General features: G+C 37.8%; 1 protein-coding gene across 2 annotated transcripts in view; it reads left to right on the top strand.

Moving 5' to 3' along the window:
* Positions 1–24,663, top strand: part of PACS1 (phosphofurin acidic cluster sorting protein 1) — a 179,439-nt gene that overhangs the window by 88,282 nt on the left and 66,494 nt on the right. Inside the window, exon 1 of one of the 2 annotated variants that reach the window (XM_077115651.1) lies at positions 1,399–2,001. The exons of the other annotated variant lie outside the window; for it this stretch is intronic. The gene's annotated coding sequence lies outside the window, so the exon portion shown is untranslated. Of the gene's footprint in view, positions 1–1,398; positions 2,002–24,663 lie in introns of those variants that run through there. 2 annotated transcript variants of the gene reach the window in all.

The raw sequence follows: 24,663 nt of genomic DNA, 5'->3' as shown, positions 1-24,663 counted from the left end.
CTAGAATAGAAATGCTCAAAGAGTGTATGCATTTTGTCCTCTGTAGGGGTTGTCCCAATTTATAGTTCCACTAGCAATGTAGAAGATCCTCTTTCCCTACAGTCTCGCCATCAAGGGTTACAGGGTTTTCTCTCTCTCTCTCTCTCTCTCTCTCTCTCTCTCTCTCTCTCTCTCTCTCTCTCGCTCTCCTTTCTTGTGATGGGGGCAGTTTGCTGTTCTGAAAGGTGAAGGTTGAAGGATGTGATTGTTTAATGTTGATCAGTCTACATGGGAAATTTTCCCCACTTTCATGAAAACACTGGAAAATACCTAACTCTCTTTACATTTGCAGAGTCCAACTCCTTTACACTTAAAAGATGTAAGGAAATGTGAACAAATTAAGGAATTAACCATAGGACCTAATTAGAAAAAGATTTGGCAAGGTGCCCAGCTACCCAGTGGCAAAGGGAGAATATATTCTGTATTTGTGACACTGTTTAGAAAGGGGTAATTTAAATGCCCTCTAATCTGGGCTAGTTTGTCCAATTAAGAAGTCTGTTAAAATGAAAACACTTGGGTTTTTTATTCTTAGTGTAGTGAAGCAGAATTTTTTTCCTTTCATTAGTATATTTACATCGAATGGTAAAGATTACAATTTAATTAAATGCACTAAATATTTCCTCTTTTCTTTCAAACCGCTGTGTAAGAGTTGGAGGGATCCAAGTAAGAGTAACACATAGTCCCTGGCATTCAGACACATTTAGTAGGGGAAAGGAGAGGGCTGTAATTCAAGGAGGAACGGGATGAGGCCTCAAGAGTTACAAAGCAGTGCAGGCCTCAGAGAAGGTGTCTTATACAGTGATGGGAAATCAGGAGAGGAGGTGGTGTCTGGAGTGATGGATAGCAATGGACACCAATTCAGAGTCAAGAGAAGGTTTTTATGGTTTGTTTTATTACATCTTTTTATGTGGTTTGGGCATAGGCAGTGAAATATGTATTTTCTTGGCAGTAGTGCACTTTAGCAGAGGGTCAGACTGGAGTTTGAATACCAAAGTTTTTAATTTAATTTAGGCAGCATAACCTAGTTAAGAGCGCTGACTTTGGAACTAGACAGCCCTGTCTTCTACTTACTAGCTGTTTGACCTTGGGCAGGCTAATTAACTTCTCTGTGCTTCATTTTCTTAACTATAAAATGAGACTTATAATTGCTTTGAGGTTTAAATTAGTATACATAAATCACAAATAACGATGCCCTATTTATAGTATTATATGCTTGCCATTATTATTATGTTGTATTTCCACAAATTTACACATTTTTCTGTTTAAAAATATTTTTTCTGATTACAAAATTAATACATTTTCCCGGAGCCTGCCAATGCCAAATATATATAATATATATATATATAATCATTGGAGGAAATATGGGATATATAGAAAAGCATTTTTAAAAACTCACCTGTAATCCTTCCACTAATAGAATAGAATTAGCATTTTGGCACATTACTGCAGAGTCAGTATTGAATAGTAGTTAAGAGTGGACTCTGGAGCCCACTTACCTTCCTATTAATAGCTTTTCCCAAGTCAGGTTAGATGTTAGAAAGAATATGATGAATGCTATGAGAGGCAAACACACTTTATTTTAGGAGGTTGGTCGGTCTACTGGGTTGAATAGTGGCTCAGAAAGATAACGTTCAAGTCCTAAGCCACAGTACATCTGAATGTGACCTTATTTGGAGATAGGGTCTTGGCAGATATAATTAAATTAAAGCTCTAGAGATGAGCTCACCCTGGATTTAGGGTGGACTGTAAATCCAATGACTGGTATCCTCATAAGAGAAAGGAAAGGGAGATTGGAGACGCACACACACAGGCCATGTGAAGACAGAGGCAGAGATTGGAGTGATGGATGTGTACACCCAAACAAGCCAAGAACTGCCAGCAGCCCCCAGCAGCTAGAAGAGGCAGGGGAGGAGTCTCCCCTAGAGCCAACAACCTGATATAGGACCTGGAGTCTCCAGAACTGTGAGAGAATAAATTTCTGTTGCTTTATGCCACCACATTTGTGGTGTTTTCTTTAGCAGCCACAGGAAACTAATATAGTTGGAGATGAAAATAAGACATAATTGAAGTTGTCAATGGGAAAATTATATTATGTACACAAGTATATTTGCATACATATATAAGGAGTATGTTTCTATTGTGTAAAACCAAATAAGGAATCTTAAAATTATATAGGCAATAAATTTGTGGTGGGGGAAGTCAAAGATATAATTTTAAATGTAAACAATCCTGAAAGGTATAATAAAGATGAAAATATAAAACATGTTTATGAAAATATATTTTGTGTATTGTAAAATATAATAAAATGATACAAGTAAATTTTATTTAGTTTTAATACAAAAAGTTATTGCATTTCCTCCCCTGATCATAATTATCGGTGGAGTCTTTCCTGACGCTTTTCTTATTCTAGTCTCCTTTTCCCAGAGAACATTTATAATTACTTTGAGACCATGCTTAGTTTATTTTAGTATTGCCTCTGTTTATTTCTGATGTAGAACCAGATGATTATTCAGTTCCTACCTAGGCAACTTAAAATTATATAGGCAATAAATTTGTACTTCGTGTGTTGGGGTCCCAGGCATGGATTCAAAGATGCTCATTTATATCCCAGCATTCTTCTTTTGAAGGTGGAATATCTTTGAATAGATAGCTATAGCTATGATAGAGAACTTTTTCTTTTTGAGGCCCCTTGGTTTCAAACAGCAAGATAATGATATTTCCTCTCTATGAAGTCCTTTATCAGGAATGCCTAAGAATTATCCTCTTTCTTCCTTGTGAGAGCAGCTGTTTGTTTCTCGAGCAAAATATGGGTCTTGCCTCGGGGGTGGGATGGATAGGGAGATCAAAGATGGAATTATCTCTGGATTAAAAAAGCCAGCTAGTTACACCATACTTAAAAATGTACCATTTAAAGGTAAAATAGGCAAGCTGTTTCAGCCCCCAACATGACCTACTTTAAAAATGTTAATTGTCTTTATAGAAAAAGACATCTTGAATCCAAATTGCGCAGTTTTCTTGTTTTGTTTGTTTAAACATTGTAAGAATGTGTCATGGACTGAATGTTTGGAAAGGAGAAATAAAGAAAAAAAGGAAGGCAAATAAGAAAGGAAAGGGAGCTGAAATAACAGTTTGGTGTTTCCTTTCTCGGTTCTGCAGTTCATCTGAAGTGGCAGTGACTGGATGGAGGTAATACTACCATAATTGGAAATCTCTGTATTTAGCCTCTTGCTCTATCACTGTGCTTCTTTTGTTCCTTACAGAAGTAAAGATTTCTTGCACCTATGTTATTCAGTTTGTCATTCATGTCTCAGTACAGAGGAGGTATGGATTGGTTCCTCGCCAATATGATTTAAAAAATAGTACAGTGATCCTGGAATAATGACATGGTAGGACAAAATAGAAACTTCCTGGGACTTGTATGCTTTATCATCTTCCTTGTATGTAGTTCTGAATGATACCAGCGCTACTTTTTAAAAAAACAATTTATATTTTGTCTACTCAGCTGCATTCAGTTCCCCAATCACCTCTCTCCCCTTTATTCTCAAAAAACTCTCCCTTTATTCTCAGGGACCTTAGATGACACCATTTGGTCCCAGTATCTTAACAAGTAGCTGAACCCTAGAAAATGTTAGGTGAACTGGTAGAATCACATGCTAGATTTGAAGACCAAAACACAGATTCAAGTTCCTTCTACTATACGACATTGCTCTTTCTTCCAGCTTGAAATATTTTTTTCTATCCCCACCTACACCTGCAACTATTTATATTTCTGAGGAGGAAAAATCCTTCACTCAGGCTTTTTACTTTACCACTTCAATGAAATGGCTCTTAAACCCACCAATATTTTGGCTAATCCTTCAATTATTTTTCTGTAGTCCACTTCTTATCAACAGTTGACACAAATTCTTGAATACTTTCTTCTCTTGGTTCATAAAGGTATGTCCTTTTGGTATTCCTACCTCACTGGCAGCTCCTCAGTCTCATTTGCTGGGCCTTTCTCCTCTGCTAGGCTCCTAAGCATTGAGATGCCCAGGGTTCCATCCTTGAACTTTTCTCATTTCTATTTGTACCCGCCTCTGGAAGATCTCAACCAGCAATACTATACTAGATGATATTTAAATATGATGTTGCTTTAAATCTCATCTCTGTGCCATGATTCCAGAATCTGTTATCTCTAGCCTAATCTTTTCTCTTGAACTCATAGCTCATATTGCTTGCTACCTATTTTGAATTTTTCCACTTGAATATCCAAGATGTCTCAAACTTAATAAACTTCTGACTTTTCTACACTATCCACCTGTTCTAGTTTGCTAGCTGCCGGAATGCAACACACCAGAGACGGACTGGCTTTTAATAAAAGGGGATTTATTTTGTTGGTTCTTCAGAGGAAAGGCAGCTAACTTTCCACTGAGGTTCTTTCTTACGTGGAAGGCACAGGATGGTCTCTGCCAGTCCTCTCTCCAGGCCCCTGGGTTCCAACAACTTTCCCTGGGGTGACTTCTTTCTGCATCTCCAAAGGCCTGGGCTGAGCTGCGAGTGCTGAGATGAGGAATGCCAAGCTGCTTAGGCTGTGCTACATTGCGCTCTCTCATTTAAGCACCAGCCAATTAAGTCAAACGTCACTCATTGCAGCAGACACGCCTCCTAGCCGACTGCAGATGTAATTAGCAACAGATGAGGTTCACGTACCATTGGTTTGTGTCCGCAGCAACAGAACTAGGTATGCTCACCTGACCAAGTTGACAGCTGAATCTAACTAACACACCACCTCAAAACTTTCCCTGTATACATACCCCTCAATAAACAGCACCCACTGTCCATCCACCCTGTTGTTCAAGCCATAGACTCAGAAACATCTTTGAGTTGTTTTTTTCTCATACTCTGCATTCAGTGTTCCTAATTTCCACGCTTCTACCCATCTCCACTACTCCTCCTCCACACCACACCTTCCTGTCTTACCTGTATCACTGCAGCTACCTCCTAACTGGTCTTCCTGTTTCTACTCTTACTTTTCTTTGGCCCCTGATTCACCCAGCAGCAGAGTGATCTTGCACAAATCTTACTATGCTGTCCACTTGTTTATAACTCTTCCGTGGCTTCCCACCATAACCAAAATAAAGGTCCTACTACATAGTCTAAGCTGTTTGCTTCTCCAGCCTCACATCTTAGCACTCTCCCTTTACATATACGAATTCTCCCAACAGCTCTGTGAGTTGGTATTATTATAATCCTTATTTTACAAATGAGGAAGTAGAGGCATAGAAAGATGAAGTAGCTTACCCAAAGTCATATATGAGTGCTATGAATGCTTTTGTACGTGTCTCCTAGTACACAAGAACAAGCGTTTCTTCAGGAATTAAATTGCTGAATCATGGATTTTACACACATTCAACTTTATAAGATGATGTCTGATAGCTTTTCAGTGATTGTACTAGATGACATTCCCACTGGCAGCATATGAATTCCAATTTCTCTACATCTTCACCCACTCTTAGATTTGCCAGTTTTGTGGATGTAAGTGGTATTTTGTTATGATTTCAATTTTCATTTCTGTGACTCCTAATGAGATTGAACATATTTTTGTATGTTTATTAGTTACTAGTGTTTCCTCTTCTGGTAAAACATGAAACATCTGTTCATGTCTTTTGCCCATTTTTCTATTGATCTAACGGTCTTTTTCTTATTGAATTGTAGGGGTTCTTTAAATTCTGGACCCTTTGTCAGTATTATGAGTTTTAAATACCTTCTCCCACTTCATGGCTTCTGTTTTGACTCTCTATATTGTGTCTCTTAATGAACAGAAATTCCTAATTTTAATGTAGTTGAATTTCTCAGTCTTTTCAGTGTCTTATTTAGGGAATTCATCTCATCTTTACCTCAGAGTCATAAAGATTTTCCCATATTTCTCCTAAGATTTTGTCGTTCATATATAGGTAGATGAGGCACCTGGAGATTATTTTTGCTGCTGGTGTGAGGTGTGTATCCAATTTCTTTTTCCATTTCATAGTTCATCCTTTTTCCAGTTATTGTAATACTGCTATTTTCTTATATTGAATTTCTTTAAACTTTGTGGTATTGTTTCTGGGCACTCTGTTCTGTTCCATTGATTTATTTTTCTGTTCCTTCAATAACCATTCTATCTCAACTATTGTTGCTTTGTAGCAAGTCTTGATATCTGATAGACTAATTTCCCTACCTTGTTTCTATTTTTCAACAGTGTCTTGGTTTTTCTTGGCCCTTTTTCTCTTCCTTATAAATCTTAGAATTTGAGTGTATAGAAGAACCTGCTGGAATTTTGATCAGTGTTATATTAATTCTGTATATCAGTTTGGGGAGAAATGAGATCTCGATGCTAGAGTTTCCCTTATATATAAAAATGGCATCTCTCCTACCTGTTAAATGTTTTACAGAGTATTTTGTACTTTTCTCCATAAAGTCTTGCATGTCTTGCAGATGGAGGCAGCTTAGAGTCGTAGTTAAGAACAAAGGAAAATGCACATTAAAACCACAATGAGAGAACACTACACACTGACATGAATGTCTACAATTGAAACAACTAATCATACCCTGTTTTAGAAAAGATACAGAACAACTGAAACCCTCACACATTGCTGAAGGGAATGTAAAATGGCACATCCACTTTGGAAACTATGATAGTTTCTTTGAAAGTTAAAAATAAATTTATCAGCAAGTCCATTCCATGAGAAATGAAAACCTATGATGTCCACACAAAGACTTGTTCATGAATATTCTCAACGTTATTTCGTAATAACCAAAAATTGGGGAAAAAACCAAAGGCCCACTAAGTGGTGAATAAACCAAGTATGGTATATACATGCAACTAGAATACTATTCAGCAAGAAAAGAAATGAAATACTGATATATGCCACAAATGGATGAACCTCAAAAATGCCATAAAAAGCCAGATATATATTATATAATTCCATTTACGTGAAATATCCAGAAAAGACTAAGCTATAAACATAGAGAATAGATTAGAGGTTGTCTGGGATGGGATGGTAATGGGGATTAACTGTAACAGGTACATGGTATTTTATTTCTGTGATGAAATATTCTAAAACTGGAATGTAGTGATAGTTGCATCATGTCATAAATTTACTAAGAAATTCATTGAATTGTACACTTAGAAGATGAAATTATATGGCAAATAAGTTAAACCTCAATAAAATTGTTTTTTTAAAAAAAGTCTTTTGTCAGCCTAATTCTTTTCTTTTTTTAGATCTGCATCATACACTTTATAATACTCATATTTATACCCAAATTTCATGTTTACAAGTACAAAAGTCAATGAACCTCAAATAATCTAAACAACTACATTCAGTTATTATAACTGTTTTCCCCATTCCCCAGTTTCTAAATCCAGAAGGAAACTGTAAATGCCACCCTGCACGTGGACTTCACCTTTAGGAGTCGGAGACTGTGTAGTTCCGCATGTCTGGGTTTCCACAGAACTGAGCTGAGACTCCCACCGTGTGCCAGGTCACATCGGCCGGAAGGAGGTCAGCCATGGCTGGCTGAGTGTCACTGCTGTTGAAAAACAAATCTCCCCAGAGTTTCAAAACCAGAATTCATGGTCTGTGTTTCTGAGCTGTTCAACTGAATTTTGCTTCCTAGAGCAGGGAGGTTTTTAGTGGAAATCCTTTCTGTTTGGGTTTCTGTGTCAGATAAATCAGTACTCATGAGAAAGCTGGAGTATTTGAGAATACTGCCCAGAGGCAGATGAAGGCTACTGTCTGAAAAGAAGTGTGTCTGTCTGTGTCTGCCTATCAACATTGCAAGGCCCAGGAAGTTAGCATTTCCTCTACAACTGTAGAACTAAGCAGAGGTGTATGCAAGTAAAATGTCGGTTTGGGTCTCTGTGTCCAGGAATTCCAACACTGGTTCAGTGTTCAAATTTGCTGAGTTCACTCTCTTCCGCTTGAGTTTGGATATTTGAGGCTGAAAAGAACTCTTCAATATCAAAATCTATTTCAAGATTCTGAGTTGGGCCAGATGGGAGCTGGGTGTCAGGTCCAGTGTTTGTGTCCGACAAAAGACTGCGATTATCCAATGTCTGTCCCAGCAGTTTACTTAGATGTTTTCTAAGTTGTTTGAAGCTATGGTTTGGGTCTGATTATCTGTCATGTTTTGTGAAGGAAGCATACTGTTCTGCTCACTGAAGTTTATAATTGGTGCAGATTTCTATTTCTTGACTTAAAGTCTTAGGGTTGTTCTGAGGTAACAAACCATGAGTTATAGTCTCTACTACCAAACTGTTGCTTTATTGTCTGTAGAAACCGTGTATGATGAATGGACATTCTCAAAAATGTCACTACACATTACTGCTTGGTCCATGTGTACAGGGGTCATCTGAGGAACTTGGCACTCCACTGGTTTCAGTTTCTCTGGAGTACCCCCTGATGTGGAAACAAGAACCTAAAAAAAGCATCAGTCTGAGCAGCTATGGAAGAAGTTTCTTTAGAACTGGGTTTTTGTTTTTTTTTTTTGAGTATGCACACTAATGGGAAGAGAAACTTGAGAACCAAATATCAAATCAGTTTGAGAACAAGACGCTACAGAAGAGTCTGGGGAAGCCTGCTATGCAGAAAGCATGAAGCTTGGTGAGGCATAAGGCAGATCTGTCTGCACACTGATGAAAGAAATGCTGTTCTGACATGTGCTCCCTCTTTATTGTAAAGTAGTAGGTGAACTTTTACCCGAGTTCACTTGAACACCTGTACTAATTGGCTCAGCAGCAATAGGATTCACAATTTTTGAGAGAGGCAGGCTGTCCCTAAGAAAGGCGGAGGACCAGGGTTCCTATGGACAAGGGAAGTAAGTGAATGATGCCCAGGGCAGAGGCCTGACGATTCACAGCTACTACCACAGGCTGGGCCGAGGAGTCGGCTGCACCAGGCATAGGAGAAACTGCGTAACAGACAGTCTAACCCAAGCCACTTTTGCTTTAGTAAAAGCAGCTTCTGAGGATATATCTTGGAAGTGTTGTAAGAGCCTGTTTTCTGGCTTTAGAGCCAGAGCAAGAGTCTTCCAGGGAAGCCACTAGCTTTATTTCTGAGGTTTCTAGTCTTGTGTGTCAGATCTAGAGGTTGGTTTAATGAGCCATGAGTCAGTGGTCTTTTTTGGCAACTTCTGGTTATTCCTGGAGTTCTCCATTATCCTTTTACCAGGTGGATCCCTGTGCTCAGCAGGGATCTCATGGCCAGTTCAGTAGATGTGTGCCTGCAAGGCAGTTCTGCTGGCGTAAGGGCTGCCACATGTGCACTGAAGGTCTTGCCACAGTCCTCTGTGTGTCTTGTCAAGTCCCACTCAGTACCATAAGAATTGCTGCCCTTACTACATTTCTGCTTCTTTGCAGCATGCATTTTCATAAAGTGTCTCTGTCTTACAAGAGAGAATTCAGAAAATGATCTGATAGGGCCTCGAGGGCATCCTTCAATTGGACAACAATAGAATTTCAGTACAGTTTTCGAATCTTCCCTTATAGTTGCGTTTACTATGCCGGCCTGCAGGCGGTGGCTCTTGACCAGGTGCATGTTGAGCACGGGGCTGTTGGGCAGGCTCCAGCCGCAGTGCACGGGATGCTGGCGCCCAGGGCCAGGGACTTCTGCTCCCGTTCAGCCGGGTCAGCGCAGGGACTGGCGGCTCTCTCCCGCACAGCAGCAGGGCGGAGCTCGCAGGCCCGGATTGTTTCTAATGTTTTTTTCTCAGGCCGTAAATGATAAAATACTCAAGTAATTTTATAATTGGCATTAGTATAGTGCTCAGAAATTTACCTTTAAAGCTCATGAAACTGAAAGAATTTCAGAAGTGAAGAGTTAATCTTTACACACACACAAAACTTTCCACAATTTTTTCCATAGATTTGCTTTTTATACTGATAATTGCTGTTGGAGGGAGAAAGCAGAGCTTATTCTTTCCATCTTATGATTAAAGAACTAAAGAGAAGAAAACAGTGACTTGCTCGTATGACACAGCAGTATCTTGGAAGAACAAAGGAATAATCAAGGTCACTTGTCTTCTAGTCCAACATTTATCTGCTCTGCTTCCAAAACGACCATTGGTTTGACTCGGGGGACTATTCAGTTTTTAGGTTATCCAAATCTTTATTTCTCTTTTCTTCCCCTTTTTCTGCTCAAAATACAATTACCACAATGTTTATTGATATCCTGTTAGAAAGGAGATTGGGGGTAGGGCTCAGCATCTGACTGATCATTTATCTGTTGGTGAGCCTCTCTGCTGTGATTTGCCTGGGAATCCATTTGAAACAGCTGTAAAGGCAGGTTAGGAATTATTTGTAGATATCATTTAAGGCTGTCTTCTTTATCTTATATCAAGCACAAACTATAATAATTTAGAAAATTTCAAAAGATCCATGTCATTATATATTTTTTTCATTGTCTACCCAGTTATCAAGCAGACAGCCTAACTCTTTCAGGCTTAGTTTAATGGAAACTAAAGAAACCAAATTTTTTAATGTAGTTTGCTTGGGCTCAAATAATATGTCCTTACTGAAACCTAGACCAGTTACTCAGTGTTCTCCCTCTGTGTAGTTTAGCAATTAATTATGTATTGTGACATTTAGTTGTTTGGTATACTTAAATCCTGTCCTCCCACCTAGGTTATGAACTGCTCAAAAGTAGGGATCATCCCTTTTTTTTTTTTCTATGTAACCTGACTTTGTCCTTCCTTCTGGCAAAGGGGAATGAGAATGTTCCCTGCAAGGATGTACATGCCTATGAAATAGAAGGGAAATGGCTTGGGGTGCAGGGAATCAGGGTTAAAGCCAGGAGTTCCCTCCCTATTTAAAGTAGCAATTGCCTGAATGCTCTTATTGAAAGAAAAAAGAGACCCAAAGAGAAGAAAACCAAAGTTAGAATGAAACAAACATGTTGCTGATGATGATTCCATGTGGTAGCATTTAGTGCATGCGTACCATATGCCAGACCCTGCGTTAACTGCCTCACATAAATTCTCTCATCATAGTGTTAGTTAAGTAGGAACTATTGTTAAGTTCATTTTACATGAGAAAACTGAGGCTCAGAGGTGGGTAACAAGAAAAATAGGGGATGGAATCAAGAAAACACCAAGACACAGAAGAGAGAACAACTTTGAGTAATCAGGGAACCATGATTTGATGTTTTATTAATGATAGACTAAGATTTATCCAAATGGAAATTTTAGGAGTTACAATAAGTGAGTTCTGTTTTCAGTATATTTTCAAACGCTTTCATGGAGAGGAAGATTACCTTTGAGCTAAATAACCTGGGGTCCTCTGTAAATTTTTAGATTCCAGACACCTTTGTGATACTCTGTTTTACTTTAAAGGCAAATCATTGACTTCTTTGAGTCCTAGTAGAGGCCCACATGTCCCTGACTTTTCACTGAGTGAAAAGAATTTGTGTGTGTGGAATATCCTGTTGGAATCTGGAAAAGATCCAGAGGCAGACAAGCTGAAGAGTCTCAGGCATACATTTTACTTGAAACCTGCTTTGAGCAAGGACTTTGACTAGAACATCCTCCTGTCTCTACCCATGTCAGGAGACAGGTAGAAGCAAAGCTATAGAGCAATCTCTAGCCTGCTCCCATATCCCCAAGCCATTTTGTGAAATACCTGACTTCCAACCGATTATACCTTGGAGGGAAACTGGGCTCTCTGAAATGCAGAAGAGTAGGGATTTGATTCTCCTTTTAAAGATCTTGAAGAGAACCTCTTTTACTTTCAATTTTTGAGATATCTTTCTTTCCTTTCATATGTTTGAGAGCCACGATTTCTTATTAGACTACTGGCCTTTCAGATAGATTTTGGGATCATTCAACTGATTCTCTTAAAAGCATTTGGAAGAGCATTAGCAAGATGTGGAGTGAGATGTTCCAAAATCCTGAACCCTCAGAGACACATCAAAAAGCAAGCAGAACCAACTTTCTCAGAACTCTGGAAATCAGTCAAAGGTTTACAGCAACCAAGTGAACATTGATTCAAGAAAAAAAAAGTTAAAAATTATAAGAAAACCTCATAGCACTTTAGTAGCCCTTCCCTCACTCATTTTCTATTGGCACAGCAGCAGCTCATGCTCCCAGTGTGGTTTCCTGGTCCCAGATCCAGAAGAAACAGAGCCCACCTTATTTGTAGATTGGGATAGATACATATATATATGTATCTGCCTTCTACAATGAGGAAAATGAAAACAGCAAATTGTAGGGAAAGGGGCGAATGTGACTTCCAGAGTTACGTTAAAATATTTAAATGTCTCGATTTTCCATTAAAGTGTCTGAAAGTATACAAAGAAACAGGAAAATATTTCCCATTGAAAGGAACAAAATAAAGTGGAGAACTCATCCCTGAGGAAACCCAGGCATTGGAATTCCTAATCAAAGACATTAAGTCAAGTCTCCTAAATTAGTTCAGTGAGCTAAAGTAAACCATGTACAAAGAACTAAAGGAAATCAGGAAAGCAATTCATGAACAAAAGGAGTAATTCAAAAAGAGATAGAAATTTTAAAAAGGAATCAAATTCTGGAACTGAAAAGTACAATAATTAAAATGTAAAATTCTCTAGAAGAGTTTAATAGATTTAAATAGGCAGAAGAAAGAATCAGTAAACTTAAAAGTGGGACAACTGAAATTATCCAATCTGCAGAGCAGAAAGAAAAAGTTAAGAAAAGTGACCAGAGTCTAAGGGATCTGTGGATACCATGAAGCATAGCAATATCCATACTAAGGAAGAGAAAGAGGAGAGGGCAGAAAGAATATTTGAAGAAAAATGGCCTAGAATTTCCCAGGTTTTAGGAAGGACATGGATATACACATCCAAGAAACTCAACAAACTCCAGATAGGATAAACTTAAATATATCCACACGGAGACATGTTATAGTCAGACCAGCAAAGGCCAAAGGCAAAAAGAGAATATAAAAAGCAGCAAAAGAGAAGTGATTCATCAGGTACAAGGCAGCTTCAATAAGATTAAGTGCTGATTTCTCATCAGAAACCATTGAGGCCAGAATGCAGTGGGAGGATACATTTAAAATGCTAAAAGAAAAAAAAAATCTATCAACCAAGAATTCTATGTCTGGCAAAACTGTCCTCCAAAAATGAGGGAAAAATCAAAACCTTCCCTGATTAACGAAAGCAGGTTCATTACCACTAGGCCTAACCTACAAGAAGTTCTAAAGGGACTTCTTCAGGATGAAGGGAAAGGACACTAGGCCCATAACTTGAAGCCATATAAAGAAATAAAGATCCAGAGTAAAGGTAAATATATTGGTAAATATAAATGCCGTTGTATTGTATGCTTGGTTTTTAGCTCCACTTTTTATTTCTTACATAATCTAAAACACAGGTGTATAAAAATTAGCATAAATCTGTATTATTGGACAAGGTATAAAGATGTAATTGGTGTCAAGAACAACATAAAGGTGGGGGATGTATAAGAACAGATATACTATTGAAGTTAAATCGATATTAATTCAAATTGGATTGTTTTAGATTTAGAATGCTAAACATAAACTCCATGGTAATGACAAAGAAAATAGTTTTTTAATATACAGAAAGGAAATGAGAAAGGAATCGAAGAAGGTAGTAATGGAGGAGCAAAGAAGGGACTGAAAAAGTTATAGTATACAAAATACAAATGGCAAAATGGCTGGAGTAAGACCTGCCTTATTTGTAATTACTTTAAATGAATTAAACCCTCCAATCAAAGGCAGAGATTGTAACACATTAAAATATAGAAATGTGGAGGTTTAATCAAAAGGTTACAAAGCGTACAAAGAAAGAGGAAGTGATGACTCAGGCAAAGGAGAAAATTAAAGCATTAGGAATCATCGATGGGGAGGACCAGACTTAGGACATACCAGACAAAGACTTTTAAAAAATAGCACTAAATATGTTCAGAGAGTTAAAGGAAAACATGAACAAAGAACTAAAGGAAATTAGGGAAAAGAAAGATGAACACAAACAGAATATCAACAGGTGGATTGAAATTATGAAAAAGAACCAAACAGAGTGAAGACCATAGTAACAGAAATTTAAAATTCTTTAGAGGGGTTAACTAACAGTTTGGAGCTGGCAGAAGAATTAGTGAACTTAAAGATGAGACAATTGAAATGATTCAGCCTGAGAAGCATGAGGAAGAAAGGATGAAGAAAAAAATGAACAAATCAACAAAGCTTAACATATCTGTGGTACTTAACGAAGTACATCAATATATGCATCATGGGAGTCCCAGAAGAAGAAGAAAGAGAAAAGGGGGCAGGGAGAATAGTCAAGGATAAAATGGCAGAAAATTTAACAAAAGATATGAATATACATATTCAAGATGCTCAGTGAACTCCAAACAGGATAAACTCAAATAGACACATACCATGGCATATTAAAATAAAGCTGACAGTGAATAAAAAAATATTTGCAAGGTCCCCTTGGGGAAACGGTGAGAAAGGGGGAAAAATTCAACTTCCCCATTTGGAGGATTCCTGATATTCTTGCAAGCAGTGGGGACAATCAAATCAATAGGCCCGAGCCATCAATCTTGGGGTTTGTTCATATGAAACTTATCCCCACAAAGGATAGACTAAGCCTACTTAAAATTAGGTTGAAGAGTCACCCCCAGAGAACCTCTTTTGTTGCTCAGATGTGGTCTCTCTCTCTCTCTCTCTCTCTCTCTCTCTCTCTCTCTCTCTCTCTCTCTCTCTCTCTCTCTCTCTCTCCCCCCCCCCCCCCCCCAACATGGCAAGCAAACTCACCGCCCTCCCCTCTCTACATGGGACATGACTCCCAGGGGTGTAAACCTCCCTGGCAATGTGGGACAGAAATCCTAGAATGAGCTGAGACTTAGCATCAAGGATTTGAGAAAACCTTCTCTACTGAAAGGGGAAAGAGGGAAATGAGGCAAAATAAAGTGTCAGTGGCTGAGAGATTTCAAATAGAGGTCGAGAGGTTATCCTGGAGGTTATTCTTATACATTTTATAGGTATCCCTTTTTTAATTTAAGGTGTATTAGAGAGGCTAAGGGATAGTGCCTGAAACTGTAGAGCTGTGTTCCAGTAGCCATGTTTCTTGAAGATGAATGTATAATGATATAGCTTTCACAATGTAGACTATGTGAGTGTGAAAACCTTGTGTCTGATGCTCCTTTTATCTATGATATAGACAGATGAGTAAAAAAATATGGATTAAAAATAAGTAAATAATAGGGGGAACAAATGTTAAAAATAAATTGAGTAGATTTAAATACTAGTGAACAATGAAGGAGTGGTAAGGGGTATAGAAAAAATAGGGGGAACAAAGGTTAAAATATATTGAGTAGATGGAAATACTAGTGCTCAGTGAGAGGGAGTGGTAAGGGGTATGGTATGTATGAATTTTTTTTAACCTCTTTTTCTGGAGTGATGCAAATGTTCTAAAAAATTATCATGGCGATGAATATACTACTATGTGATGATACTGTGAGCCACTGATTGTACACCATGCACAGAACGTTTGTATATTACGAATGTTCATGTTTGTATATTGTTTTGGTTTGATAATGAAAAATAAATTAAAAGATAAAATAAAGCTGACAAATGCTGAAAATATACAGAAAATTCTGAATGCCACAAAAGAGAAGCAATGTGTCACATACAAGGAAGTCTCAATAAAAATAAGTTCCATTTGCTCATTGGAAATCATAGAGGCAAGAAGTCAGTGGGATAACATATTTAAGATGCTGAAAGCAAAAAAAATAACACAAAAAATAAATTGCCAATCAAGATTTCTATAGTCAGCAAAACTATCTTTCAAAAATGAGACATTAAGACATTTCCAGATAAATAAAAGCTTAGTGAGTATGCCACCACTAGCTCTGCCCTACAAGAAATGCTGGATTAGAGCAGAGATAAATGAAACAGAAACTAGGGGGTAAAAAATAGAATCAGTAAGACCATAAGTTGTTCTTTGAAAAGACCAATAAAATTGACAAACCTTCAGTTATAATGACAAAGGAAAACTAAGTAGCTAAAATCAGAAGTGCAAGGAGGGCTATAACTACTGACTTTACAGAAATAAAAAGGATTATAAGAGAATTTTATAAGCAATTGTATGCCAACAGATTAGAAGATCTAGAAATGGACAAATTTCTAGAAGCACGCAGTTTACCTAACTGACTAAAGAAATAGAAAATCTCCATAGATGATACAAAGTAAAGGAGTTGAATTACTAAAAAAAAGCTCCCAACAAAAAGGAGTTCAGGACCACACAGCTTCACTAGTGAATTCTACCAAACATTCAAAGAATAATTAACACCAATTCTGTTCAAACTCTTCCAAAAAATTGATGAGAAAGAACATTTCCTAACTCATTCCATGAGGTCAGCATTACTCTAACATCAAAACCAGATAAAGGCATCATACACACAAAAACAAATTATAGACCAGTATCACTTATGAATATGAAAACCCTCAACAAAATATTTACAAACCATATTCAAGATGTAGTGGAGAGGCTGGAGGGAACTGCCTGAAAATGTGGAGCTGTGTTCCAGTAGCCATGCTTCTTGATGATGATTGAATAATGATATAGCTTTCACAGTGTGACTGTGTGATTGTGAAAACCTTGTTTCTGATGCTCCTTTTATCTACCTTGTCAACAGATGAGTAGAACATATGGAATAAAAATAAATAATAGGGGGAACAAATGTTACAATAAATTTAGTATAAAATGCTAATGAAACCGAGGGGTAAGGGGTATGGTATGTATAATCTTTTTTTTTCTGTTTTTGTTTTCTTTTTCTGCTGTCTTTTTATTTCTTTTCCTGAATTGATGCAAATGTTCTAAGAAATGATGAATATGCAACTAAGTGATGATATTGTGAATTACTGATTATATATGTTGATGTTTTAGTTCATTTGTTAATTTTTTAATTAATAAATAAATTTTTAAAAATATTTACAAACCAAATCCAACAGCACATTAAGAGGATTATATACCCAGGACTAAATAGAATTTGTCCCAGGAATGCAAGGGTGGTTTGACATAAGAAAACCAATAAATGTAACATACCAAATTAATATGGGAAAAAAACACAGGATCATATCATTTGATACAGAAAGGGCATTTGTCAAAACCCTGCACCTTTTTTTTTTTTTGAGAAATCTTCACACACATTCTCTACATAGTGTACAATCAGTGGTTCATAATATCATCACATGGTTGTATATTCATCACCATGATCATTTTTAGAACATTTACATCACCCCAGAAAAAGAAATAAAAAGAAAAAACTCATACATACCATACCCTTTACCCCTCCCTCTCATTGACCACTAGTGTTTTCCATCTACCCAATTTATTGAACCCTTTGCCCCCCCCCACTATTTATTTATTTATTTATTATCCATATTTTTACTTATCTGTCCATACTCTGGATATAAGGAACATCAGACACAAGATTTTCACAATCACACAGTAACATTGTAAACATTATATATTTGTACAAATGTCTTCAAGAATCTAGCCTACTAGAACGCAGCTCAAAGCTTTCAGGTACTTCCCTCCAGCCACTCCACTCTACCCTAAACTAAAAAGGGATATCAATATAATGCATCAGAATAACCTCTCGACTCTGTTTGAAATCTCTCAGCCACTGAAACTTTATTTTGTCCATTTCTGTTTTCCCCCTTTTGGTCAAGAAGGCTCTTTCAATCTCTTGATGCTGTTCCAGGCTCATCCTGGGCTTTCCATCCCACACTGCCAAGAAGATTTACGTAAGAGTCATGTCCCACGTAGGAGGGAGGCCTACACCCTTTCTGATAAAAACACTGAGAAAACTAGGACCAGAAGGGAACTTCCTCAACATGATAAAAAGATATATATGAAAAACCCATTGGTAACAGCATACTCAACAATGAAAGACTGAAATCTTTCCCCCTAATATCAGGAGCTAAGAAAGGATGCACACTTTCACCACTGCTGTTAAATATTTTACTAGAATATCTAACTAGAGCAATTAGGCAAGAAAAAGAAATAAAAAGGATCCAAATTGGAAAAGAAGAAGTAAAACTACCTCTGTTTGCAGATGGCATAATCCTGAATGTACAAAACCCCAAGCAATCCACAAGAAAGCTAGTAAACCTTTCAGCAATACAGAAGAGTATAAGATCAACACACAAAAATCAATTATGCTTAAAAAAATTAATTATGCTTATGAGCAATCCAAAAAGGAAATCATGAAAACTTCCTATTTACCATAGGATCTAAAAGAATAAAATATTTTGGAGTAAATTTCACCAAGGAGGCAAAAGACTTGTACACTGAAAACTACAAAACACTACTGAAAGAAATTAAAGAAGATCTAATAAGTGGAAACACATCCTTGTTCATGAATTGAAAGACTTAATACTCCTAAGGTGTCAGTGCTATCCAAGGCAATCTACAGATTCAAAGAAATCTAGATCAAAATGACAGCAGCCCTTTTTGCTGAAATGGAAAAGCCAGTCCTCAAATCATATGGAATTGTAATAATCAAAACAATCTTTAAAAAGAGGAGCAACGTTAGAGGTCTCATACTTCCTGATTTCAAAACTTAACACAAAGCTACAGTAAGTAGGTTAGAGTTAAATGTCCAGAGACAAGCTATTACATCTGTGGCCAAATGACATTCAATAATTGTGCCAGTTCCACTCAGTTGGGAAAGAGCAGTCTTGTCAACAAACATGCTGGGAAAATTGGATATATACATGCAAAAGAACAAATGTGGACCCCTACTTCATATCATATACAAAAACTAACTCAAAATGGATCAACAAGCTAAATATAAGAGCTAAAACCATAAAACTCTTAGAAGAAAACATAGTACAAAGTCTTCAGGAGCTTGTATTTGGCAATGTATTCTTAGATATGATACCAAAAACACAAGTAACAAAAGAAAATGTAGGTAAATTAAAATTTATTAAAATTAAAAACTTTTGTGCTTCAAAGGGCATTATTGAGAAATTGTAAAGAATGGGTGTGTGTGTGAGTATTTGGAGATTATGTATCCAATAAGAGTTTAAAATCCAGAATAAAGAAGTCCTGCAATTCAACAACAAAAAAAGAGACCAGACAGCAGCTCGGAGGATTGCACATGGTTTGTCCGAACTTCCTCCGAGCAGTGTGTCCCACTCGGAGACCTCTCACTGCTCTCTGCCTGTGCTCCCTGAGCCACATACTGCATATGCCAGGCCCACTGGACCACAAAGAGAACTGACAAACTTCCAGAGATTGTGGCTGCTTTGGGCTTCCTCTCCAGCCTCCTGAGGACCCTGGGCCATATGAGCTAGCAGAGACTTAAGGTTTCCAGCAGAGCTGATCAGAAGGCATTAATAGAGCACTATGAACACCCTGATTTTTCTAAAAGTCATGCAAGAGCTCTGGCTACCTCTGCATCCCCATCAACCGCAAGATGGAGCCCTTGGTCAGCAAGGTGGTCGGCCATACCGACTCAACCAGCGCAGCTGCAATGGCTGCTGCCCAGCAAACTGACCCTGGGTTCTCCCATATCTGGGAGGATGCCTCAGTGGCCACCTCCTATGGGTTCCTCACCTGTATGACCGGGGCAAGAGCTGGGTAGGAGCAGCCTCTCGAAGAACTGTATGATGGCAGTCTCCTGTTAGGTCCCCAGTGCCCCTGTCCCAGTGCTCTGCTATACTCCTTCTTCCATGACAACAGGCCACTGCTACCGCTTCCTGAGGAACTATATTTTTTAATGAAGAGCTTTATGTATATTTAAGAAAAGAGGAGGGGAGGATCAATAAAGAAATAGAGAATCTGAATATTACTATAAATGAGCTAGACTTAACAGACATTATAGGACATTACATCCCACATCAGCAGGATACACCTTTTTCTCAAGTGCTCATGGATCATTCTCAAAGATAGACCATATGCTGGGTCACAAAGCAAGTCTTAACAAATTTAAAAAGATTGAAATCATACACAACACTTTCTCGGATCATAAAGGAATGAAGTTGGAAATCAATAATAGGCGGAGTGCCAGAAAACTCACAAATACGTGGAGGCTCAACAACACACTCTTAAACAATGACTGGGTCAAAGAAGAAATTGCTAGAGAAATTAGCAAATACCTCGAGGCGAATGAAAATGAAAACACAACATTTCAAAACTTATGGGATGCAGCGAAGGCAGTGTTAAGAGGGAAATTTATTGCCCTAAATGCCTGTATCATCAGAAAAGAAGAAAAGGCAAAAATGCAGGAATTAACTGTCCACTTGGAAGAACTGGAGAAAGAACAGCAAACTAATCCCAAAGCAAGCAAAAGGAAAGAAATAACAAAGATTAGAGCAGAAATAAATGAAATTGAAAACATGAAAACAATAGAGAAAATCAATAAGACCAGAAGTTGGTTCTATGAGAAAATCAATAAGATTGATGGGCCCTTAGCAAGATTGACAAAAAGAAGAAGAGAGAGGATGCAAATAAATAAGATCCGAAATGGAAGAGGAGACATAACTACTGACCTCACAGAAATAAAGGAGGTAATAACAGGATACTATGAACAACTTTACGCTAATAAATACAACAATTTAGATGAAATGGATGGGTTCCTGGAAAGACATGAACAACCAACTTTGACTCAAGAAGACATAGATGACCTCAACAAACCAATCACAAGTAAAGAAATTGAATTAGTCATTCAAAAGCTTCCTAAAAAGAAAAGTCCAGGACCAGACGGCTTCACATGTGAATTCTATCAAACATTCCAGAAAGAATTAGTACCAACTCTCCTCAAACTCTTCAAAAAAATCAAAGTGGAGGGAAAACTACCTAATTCATTCTATGAAGCCAACATCACCCTCATACCAAAACCAGGCAAAGATATTACAAAAAAAGAAAACTACAGGCCAATCTCTCTAATGAATATAGATGCAAAAATCCTCAATAAAATTCTAGCAAATCATATCCAACAACACATTAAAAGAATTATACATCATGACCAAGTTGGATTCATCCCAGGTATGCAAGGATGGTTCAACATAAGAAAATCAATTAATGTAATACACCATATCAACAAATCAAAGCAGAAAAATCACATGATCATCTCAATTGATGCAGAGAAGGCATTCGACAAGCTTCAACATCCTTTCCTGTTGAAAACATTTCAAAAGATAGGAATACAAGGGAACTTCCTTAAAATGATAGAGGGAATATATGAAAAACCCACAGCTAATATCATCCTCAATGGGGAAAATTGAAAAGTTTCCCCCTAAGATCAGGAACAAGACAAGGATGTCCACTATCACCACTATTATTCAACATTGTGTTGGAGGTTCTAGCCAGAGCAATTAGACAAGAAAAAGAAATACAAGGCATCAAAATTGGAAAGGAAGAAGTAAAACTATCACTATTTGCAGACGATATGATACTATACGTCGAAAACCCGGAAAAATCCACAACAAAACTACTAGAGCTAATAAATGAGTACAGCAAAGTAGCAGGTTACAAGATCAACATTCAAAAATCTATAGCATTTCTATACACTAGCAATGAACAAGCTGAGGGGGAAATCAAGAAACGAATCCCATTTACAATTGCAACTAAAAGAATGAAATACCTAGGAATAAATTTAACTAAAGAGACAAAAAACCTATATAAAGAAAACTACAAAAAACTGCTAAAAGAAATCACAGAAGACCTAAATAGATGGAAGGGCATACCGTGTTCATGGATTGGAAGACTAAATATAGTTAAGATGTCAATTCTACCTAAATTGATCTACAGATTCAATGCAATACCAATCAAAATCCCAACAACTTATTTTTCAGAAATAGAAAAACCAATAAGCAAATTTATCTGGAAGGGCAGGGTGCCCCGAATTGCTAAAAACATCTTGAGGGAAAAAAACGAAGCTGGAGGTCTTGCACTGCCTGACTTTAAGGCATATTATGAAGCCACAGTGGTCAAAACAGCATGGTATTGGCATAAAGATAGATTTATCGACCAATGGAATCGAATAGAGTGCTCAGATATAGACCCTCTCATCTACGGACATTTGATCTTTGATAAGGCAGTCAAGCCAACTCACCTGGGACAGAACAGTCTCTTCAATAAATGGTGCCTAGAGAACTGGATATCCATATGCAAAAGAATGAAAGAAGACCCATATCTCACGCCCTACACAAAAGTTAACTCAAAATGGATCAAAGATCTAAACATTAGGTCTTAGACCGTAAAACAGAGGAAAATGTAGGGAGATATCTTATGAATCTTACAATTGGAGGCGGTTTTATGGACCTTAAACCTAAAGCAAGAGCACTGAAGAAGGAAATAAATAAATGGGAACTCCTCAAAATTAAACACATTTGTTTATCAAAGAACTTCATCAAGAAAGTAGAAAGACAGCCTACACAATGGGAGACAATATTTGGAAACGACATATCAGATAAAGGTCTAGTATCCAGAATTTATAAAGAGATTGTTCAACTCAACAACAAAAAGACAGCCAACCCAATTACAAAATGGGAAAAAGACTTGAATAGACACCTCTCAAAAGAGGAAATACAAATGGCCAAAAGGCACATGAAGAGATGCTCAATGTCCCTGGCCATTAGAGAAATGCAAATCAAAACCACAATGAGATATCATCTCACACCTACCAGAATGGCCATTATCAACAAAACAGAAAATGACAAGTGCTGGAGAGGATGCGGTGAAAGAGGCACACTTATCCACTGTTGGTGGGAATATCAAATGGTGCAACCACTGTGGAAGGCAGTTTGGCGGTTCCTCAAAAAGCTGAATATAGAATTGCCATACGACCCAGCAATACCATTGCTGGGAACCTACTCAAAGGACTTAAGGGCAAAGACACAAACGGACATTTGCACACCAATGTTTATAGCAGCGTTATTTACAATTGCAAAGAGATGGAAACAGCCAAAATGTCCATCAACAGACGAGTGGCTAAACAAACTGTGGTATATACATACGATGGAATATTATGCAGCTTTAAGACAGGATAAACTTATGAAGCATGTAATAACATGGATGGACCTAGAGAACATTATGCTGAGTGAGTCTAGCCAAAAACTAAAAGACAAATACTGTATGGTCCCGATGATGTGAATCGACATTCGAGAATAAACTTGGAATATGTCATTGGTAACAGAGTCCAGCAGGAGTTAGAAACAGGGTAAGATAATGGGTAATTGGAGCTGTTGGGATACAGACTGTGCAACAGGACTAGATACAAAAACTCAAAAATGGACAGCACAATAATACCTAATTGTAAAGTAATCATGTTAAAACACTGAATGAAGCTGCATCCGAGCTATAGGTTTTTGTTTTGTTTTGTTTTGTTTTGTTTTTACTATTATTACTTTTATTTTTTTCTCTATATTAACATTCTATATCTTTTTCGGTTGTGTTGCTAGTTCTTCTAAACTGATGGAAATGTACTAAGAAACGATGATCATGCATCTATGTGATGATGTTAAGAATTACTGATTGCATATGTAGAATGGTATGATTTCTAATGTTGGGTTAATTTCTTTTTTTCCGTTAATTAAAAAAAAAAAGAGGAGGGGAAAATATTTTTTATAAGAAAAGAATTATTAAAGGGAGCTGCTTGAAAGTTGCCTCCCCAGGTGCCTTTGGAGAGAACTGTTTGTGCTTGAGTCTGGGAGCCGATGTCTACCTATGGGAAGAGTGGCTAGGGTTGGGCCTAACCAGAGCAAGGTAAGAGAAGCTTGGTCAGCTCCTTGGAGGATGTGAGAGGGAACAACCAGGCTAGCACCTGAGTGAGCGAGGTAAGGGTCTGCCCTGGTACGAGAAAAGAGGCTCAGTTCAAACTTCTCCCTCTCCCAACCTGGACACCTGCATCCCTGACCCTGCTCTTAGGCAGGGGCATTCAAGTCTGAATTTAAATAACGCTGTTGCTTATCGCCTCTTTTCTTTTTTCTGAGAAGATATTGGGCAGAGAGTGAAAAGGCCTCTCCTTATTTCTTTTGTTCTAAGCAACTTTTCTTGAAATCCTGACTTGATTCTAATTCTCCCCTCCAGCTTGTAGATGTTGCTTCCCAGTCATGACTCTAAAGTTTTTTGTTTTGAAAATCTGGGGAATAAGGCAGGGAATAGAGGTCATTAGGGGTGGGATGGAAGGGAACTCTGCACAAAAACTTTGTTTTGCTCTATGTTACTCTGTGTGTATATGTGGCAGATAATTTGGGGATAATTTGCAATGCAATGTTGGAACCCAAAGAGTATCCACTGGGGGTGATTTGGGGGCAATACCCTTCTTGTTGGAACCATACAAACATCCTAATGCTACTACTAAAAAAGAAAAAAGAAAAACAAAAAGCAACCCACTCCTTACCTCTAACCTCCCTTGTCCTCTGCTCTTCTGCCTGTTTCATGGAATAACCCTCTTTTTTTGGAGAAAAGTTCTCAGTCACTGTGCAGAATGGCCTCCTGGATCCCAGCAAGGTCTGGAGACCTGGCTCTCAGAACCTTCTTGGGCCCTCGTGGACTTTGGGAACCATCTTTCCTGCTGTCCTCGAGACTGTGGCTGACTGGCCTACCTTGCAGGTACTCCTTGGCCAAGTGGGAGAATGCCCTAAATTCTGCAGGGCTACTT

Source organism: Tamandua tetradactyla, chromosome 9 (assembly GCF_023851605.1).
Source record: "Tamandua tetradactyla isolate mTamTet1 chromosome 9, mTamTet1.pri, whole genome shotgun sequence".
Taxonomy (NCBI): Eukaryota; Metazoa; Chordata; class Mammalia; order Pilosa; family Myrmecophagidae; genus Tamandua; species Tamandua tetradactyla.
This window is presented reverse-complemented; position numbering and strand designations above follow the sequence as displayed.